Source organism: Phoca vitulina, unplaced genomic scaffold, assembly GCF_004348235.1.
Source record: "Phoca vitulina isolate PV1807 unplaced genomic scaffold, GSC_HSeal_1.0 scaffold32, whole genome shotgun sequence".
Taxonomy (NCBI): domain Eukaryota; kingdom Metazoa; phylum Chordata; class Mammalia; order Carnivora; family Phocidae; genus Phoca; species Phoca vitulina.
This window is the reverse complement of record NW_022589735.1, coordinates 15808100-15814747: the sequence shown is the minus strand read 5'-3', so window position 1 is coordinate 15814747 and position 6648 is coordinate 15808100.

Genomic DNA, 6648 nt, shown 5'->3' with positions numbered 1-6648 from the left:
ATTATTAAATATAAGGAAGACTTAGGTTTTTTTATTTAATTAGAATATTCCTTTAAATGTGGAGGGCAACAGAGAATGATATGTAAAGCCTGCTTCTTCATTGGTAAAATGATAACTTTAATATAAAAACACTGAAAAATAAGACATTCTCATTATGGACACTGAGTAATGAACAACAATGTCACAATCCAGCTCTGTAAATAACATATTGACTGTATGTATAATATTCTTTTTCCCTCTATGCAAATATTTTCCATTTATGCTCTGTTTGCCAAGATAAAACCATTTTTAAATGACTTCCTTAAAATAACACCATCTTATTTTTTCTAAGCCCTATATTTACTTTCAACTAAAGATATTTTTAAGGCTTTAGGCTTCACTACAGATTAGTTTAGAAAGGGGTTAGATAATGGCATAAAGAAAAATTTTTAAATGTTATAAAAAACTACCAAATGTATGGAATTTCTTCTGATTCTTGTTTGCTGGCAGGTTGGTTTCCAAAAAAAAAAAAAAAGTGTTATGCAAATGTATGGAAATTGTTCTATAATAGAAGGACAAATGTCTATGTTCTGTATATACAATGTTTCTTTTTCGTGAGGATGATTCTCACCAGGAGCTCACTCCAACAGGAGGAATTAAGTTTCTCAGTAAACTCAGGGCTCTTTTGAGAATTTACTCATCTAATAATGGTGCTTTGAAAGAAAATATAACTCCCATTCAAATGTCAACATCAGATGTACTGCTTTTAGGGATGATTTAAGTGTGATATAAAAATGGTAGGATTTGAGATTCCCTCATTAGTCTTAACTTTAAAGAGATCATATATATGCTGGCTGGGAGTAACAACACAGCTCTTTCATGGGCTGCTGAAAACTCTTACACTCTTCCTCCCACCCTTTGTAATACTTCTTGATGTGGGAAGAGCAAAGTAAGCAGAAAATAAAATGTGCCTCTCTTTAGTTCCATATGCCTTACCGCCTCCGGGCCACCATTCTGCCTCATCTGCCTAGAATTTAAGGAATGAGACTTCTCTGGCTATATGCATTATCTCATCTAATCTTTGGAAGATGCCATTGAGGAAGTTATTATTTTTATTACTCTCATCTTATACGATTGAAGGAAAAGGATAATCAGAGACTGCAAAGCCTGCAAGTTTTACCACCACACCGTAGTTTTAGAGATGGACCCGTCAATTTGTACTCGTGGAATGTACACCTACTGCTCTGAAACCATGGGCTCAGCTGCATACGCCCTTCTTTCCCAAGACTATGAGTTTTCAGGGTGTTTAACTTTTTATAAGAGTAAAACTATAGAAAAGTCCTGCTTACCAGAGATAATTTGTAGTTGTATTATTTAGGATTCAGCTTGGCTCTAGGTGACAGAAATTCCCAAACAATGGTGGTTTCAACAAGATAGAGTTTTGTTTCTGTCTGACATAAAAGCCGGGAGGCAGGCATCTCTGGGCTGGCACGGCGGATTCTCAGAGCCTGGGACTCATGCCCCCTCTACTGCGTTGCTATCCCCGTCCCCAAGTTTACCTCATGGTCCAAGATGTCTGTCAAGGTGCCAGCAATTACGTTTGAATCCCACCCTGAGGAAGGAGAAAGTGGGGGAAGGGTATGTCTCATCCTTTTAAAGACATTTCCCGGAAGTTGTGCATAAAACTCTGTTGACATGAAGTAATTCGGCATTAAATCAGATGGCCAAGAATTTAGTCACATGGCCACCCCTGGCTATAATGAAGGAGGAAAAATTCTCTTTATTCTGGGTTGCCACGATGCCTGCTGAAACCCAATGCTTACTACTAAGGAACAATGGGGTAGGCTTGGATTTGGGGGATCAAGCCACCTGGGGGGGTTTGGGGTGCGGGCGGGTGGGAATGCCTTCATGTTGGGAGGACAACAGGGTGAACTGGGGACTTCAGAGACCTGGAGAGCACATACGCATAGAGATCTAGGCCGTACGTACCCAGATCTTTTAGTTTTTTAAAGAGAAGCCAGAAATCTGGATTTTTATGTGAAATTCCTGATTTTTAAATATTGCCAGTTCATTAAAATGTAAAAAAAAACAGTGTGGGCCAAATAAAACCCATCTGTGTCAAGCCACAGGCTGACAGTTTGCTTCCTTTGATCTAAAAGAACTGGCTTTGTTTCTTTTTTAGATTTATTTTCAATTAAACAGCAAATATTGAGAGAGCATGATGTGTAAGATAGGACGTCAAGGGCCATGAAGGACAAAAAGATATAATCTTTCCTTGGAACAGGAAAGTCTCTGATGTAGGAGACGGGCTTTATGACAAGAATTGAAAAAAAAAAAAGACGTTGCAATAACTGGTTTTTAGTTTTGTTTTATTTTGTTTTCATTTTGGTCCAGTTTCTTACCTGACCTCCAGCACCATTTTATTTCCCTGGGTCTTTCCTCCATGTTTAATGCTTTCCTTTCTCATTTTAGCTCACCCAACTAAATAACTTTGTCTCCAGAGTTCTGTATTCATAAATACATCCCTTGGAAATATCAAATATTCTCTTATTTTGTTGCCAATATTCTATTTTTCCAAAAAATTGCTTTAAGCCTTTCTTCACCTGCACCAGTCCTTGGAAAGCTAACCTTAGAAATATGCGTCTCTGAAAAGGGAACCCTCCTACACTGTTGGTGGAAATACAAGCTGGTGCAGCCACTCTGGAAAACAGTATGGAGGTTCCTCAAAAAGTTGAAAATAGAGCTACCATACGATCCAGCAATTGCACTACTGGGTATTTACCCCAAAGATACAAATGTAGGGATCCGAAGGGGTATGTGCACCCCGATGTTTATAGCAGCAATGTCCATAATAGCCAAACTGTGGAAAGAGCCAAGATGTCCATCGACAGATGAATGGATAAAGAAGAGGTGGTATATATATATACAATGGAATATTATGCAGCCATCAAAAGGAATAAGAGCTTGCCATTTGCAACGATGTGGATGGAACTGGAGGGTGTTATGCTAAGCGAAATAAGTCAATCAGAGAAAGACATGTATCATATGACCTCACTGATATGAGGAATTCTTAATCTCAGGAAACAAACTGAGGGTTGCTGGAGTGGGGGGTGGGGTGGGAGGGATGGGGTGGCTGAGTGATAGACATTGGGGAGGGTATGTGCTATGGTGAGCGCTGTGAATTGTGCAAGACTGTTGAATCACAGATCTGCACCTCTGAAACAAATAATGCAATATATGTTAAGGAAAAAAAAAGAAGAAGATAGCAGGAGGGGAAGAATGAAGGGGGGGGAATCGGAGGGGGAGACGAGCCGTGAGAGACTATGGACTCTGAGAAACAAACTGAGGGTTCTAGAGGGGAGGGGGGTGGGGGGATGGGTTAGCCTGGTGATGGGTATTAAAGAGGGCACGCTCTGCTTGGAGCACTGGGTGTTATGCACAAACAAGGAATCATGGAACACCAAATCAAAAACTAATGATGTAATGTATGGTGATTAACATAATAATAAAAAATTTTAAAAAAAAAAGAAACATGCGTCTCTGAACTTGACTTTGTCCTCCAAAGAATGTATTGATGGCACAAGAATTATCAATATATAAATGTCCTCAGCATTCACTTTGCTCCTCCCAGAAGGAGAAAGTTGAGAGCCAGGGGTGAAGCCACCAAAGCCACTTAATCAATCTTCTTAGGAAAAGCATTGGGAGTGGATTCTGCTGGCCTGGGCGACAGGAGACACCCAATCCCGCTGCGTCCCCTGGTGCTGTCCTAACTGGCAGACCAGAGTCAGAATTGGCTGTAACATTTGCAAAACCCATTGCAAAATGAAAATGCAGGACCCCTTGTTCAAAACTGCTAAGAATTTGCAGCCAGCGACATCAAAGCATTCAGCTAAGAGTGGAGCACCTCTGAGTGCAAGATGCAGTATGACTGCACACGTCTCATGGCCATGAATTTGGCCGTGACCACAGCAGTGGCCAGGGAAGTGGGCAGCACGTGGGTGGTGGGAAAATACCACCCAGAACAGAAGAGGTGGGGTTTTACAGGGGTATTGTGGGGTGGGAGAGACACAGGGGCAGTTGGTAGTATGAGGGAAAAAATGGAGGGAAAGGGATAATGGGTTTTATTCATTTAAGTGTTAGGATCTGCATGTCTCCCTTTATGGTGTTCAAGAAAGAGGAGTGAAGAAACAGTTATTTTGAGAGAATGGTTTAGTCTCTAGGACTCTGGTGCTATTCAGGGGCTGAGACACAGGGGGTTACAACTATAAATCCATTTCATAGCTATTAGTCAAGTCACAGGTTAAGGGATCACTGACATTTTGAGTAATGGTAGCTTGTTTGCATTTATGATCTGTAAGAAAGAACACCATGCTTGACTGACCGACTTCCTTCCTTCCTCCAACAAATGTGAAGTCCTTCATTATCTTTCAGTAAGGAGCTTAAATATTTTCACTGAATAATTGTTAAAGTTAAGCAACCAAAGGATTATTTTTCCCAATATAATTGCAAAGAAGATCCTAACGGATCTTATGTGTTCTTAGCTGCTACCCTATATGTCACCTCACTCACTGGAAGTTATGTTCAAGGGTAAGGTCTCTCCAGAGTCTTGTTGATCTGTTGGCCTCACTCCTCTACAGCCTTCCATCCATATCTGACTTCCATTTCTCTCTTTTCACTATGGTCCTACAGCCACAATTTCCATGCAAACAAATGTTCTTACAACATCGATTGCTTCCCAGAAAATCCCTTTGACCTCCTTGCCTTGAATAATAGGTCACTTTTCACCAAAAGTATAGCCCATATTGGGTTCTAAATATTACTTTTATGCTACCACTTTTTAATTACCCTTGAAAAGAGTTCTTCCTTCTTTATTATTTTTTTTAATATTTTATTTATTGATTTGACAGAGATAGAGAGAGCACAAGCAGGGGGAGCAGCAGAGGGAGAGGAAGAAGCAGGTTCCCTACTGAGTAAGGAGCCTGATGTGGGGCTTAATCCCAGGACCCTGGGATCATGACCTGAGCTGAAGGCAGACGCTTAAATGACCGAGCCACCCAGGCGCCCCAGTTCTTCCATCTTTAGATGCCACCTGCTATTGCTCCTTGTCATTGGAAACCACCAATTTCTGGACACCCCTCTCTCTCTCTCTCTATTTTTTTTTTTAAGATTTTACTTATTTATTTGACAGAGAGAGAGCATGAGCAAGAGAACATAAAGCAGGGTGAGCAGCAGAGGGAGAGGGAGAAGCAGACTCCCTGTTGAGCAGGGAGCCCGATGCAGGGCTTGATCCCAGGACTGAGCCACCTGGGTGCCCCAAGGACACCCCTCTCTTTTGAGAGGCCTCAAAATCCTTAGCTGCCTTAGCCCTCCACCAAGCTCATTCTAAAAATGTCTAACCTCGAATCAATCCAACCATCCACCTCCGCTCCTACACCTCCAATGCTAGACAGGAGAAAATAACACAAATGTTGGGATTATTGCCACCAGAAACATATGGTCTCCACCTCATTTAGGCTTCCAGTAATGTTTGCCAGTTCTTTATATGTCCCTGGTGAATGTTCTCTCCAAATCTTCACAGATCTATTGAAAATACTCTTCAATTTCCTCATGCCACCTGTGCTGATACTGACCTCTTTTCTCTTAGAAATTAACCTCTCTTTCCCCATAGGGGAAAAAAAAAATATTGCTCTTGGGTGTGGACTTTTTCCATTTCCTGCTCCTGTAGTATTTACAAATAAGAGTATGAATGTATCCACCCTGTGGTAGACTGATTGCATCAATGGCCCAAATCAATGGCTTCTGTTTCCCACACCCTTTGCCCTGCAACTTTGTAGTCCCTTCCCATTGTGACCCTGGGCTTGGCTATGGGACTTTTGTGAAGGCTTGAAGAAGTTCTTGTGTGTCCCCACCTTCTTTTTTTTGGAACCCTGCCACAGCCTTGAAAAGAAGCCTGGTCTAGAAGGATCAGAGAATGCAGCACAGCTGAAATGGCCTAGTCAGGACCAGCCTTGTGCTGGCAGCCCCTCATCAATCCCTCAGCCAACCACAGATACAATACAAACAACCCCTAAGACAGGATTTGCCAAATCTGGTCCAGTAGAACCACCCTGCTGACCTGCAGACTCCCTAGACATAATAAACGGGTTTTCACTGACTGAGTTTTGAGTGGCTCTGATGCACAATAGCTAATACGAAGTCTGACACCCCCCGCCCCCTCTTCCTCTGTTCTCCGAGGAAGAAGTATACCTTCTTTTTTTAAGGCAAATTCCTACTTCTTGCTGTTTATCCCATTCCTTCCCGTATACTTTCAGATCTGTGCCTGATTCTCTCTCTCTAAATTTTCAGCCTCTTGCTCTGCTCTCACTTCTTTCCCTAATATATAAACATGTCTAAATCTCTCTAAAATAAAACAAACATGCACAAAAAAATAAACCTGTGCCTTCAGCAAGCTACTGACCTATTCTGTCATTCCTTCTATTTATATGTCTTGAAAGAATAGTCTATCCTTGTATAGTTGTCTGGGTTCTCCAGAAAAACAGAACCAACAGGATTACTATATATACAGAGAGAGATTTATTTTAAGGAATTGGCTTATGCAAATGTGAAGACTTGGTGAATCCAAAATATATATATATATATATATATATATATATATATATATATATATAT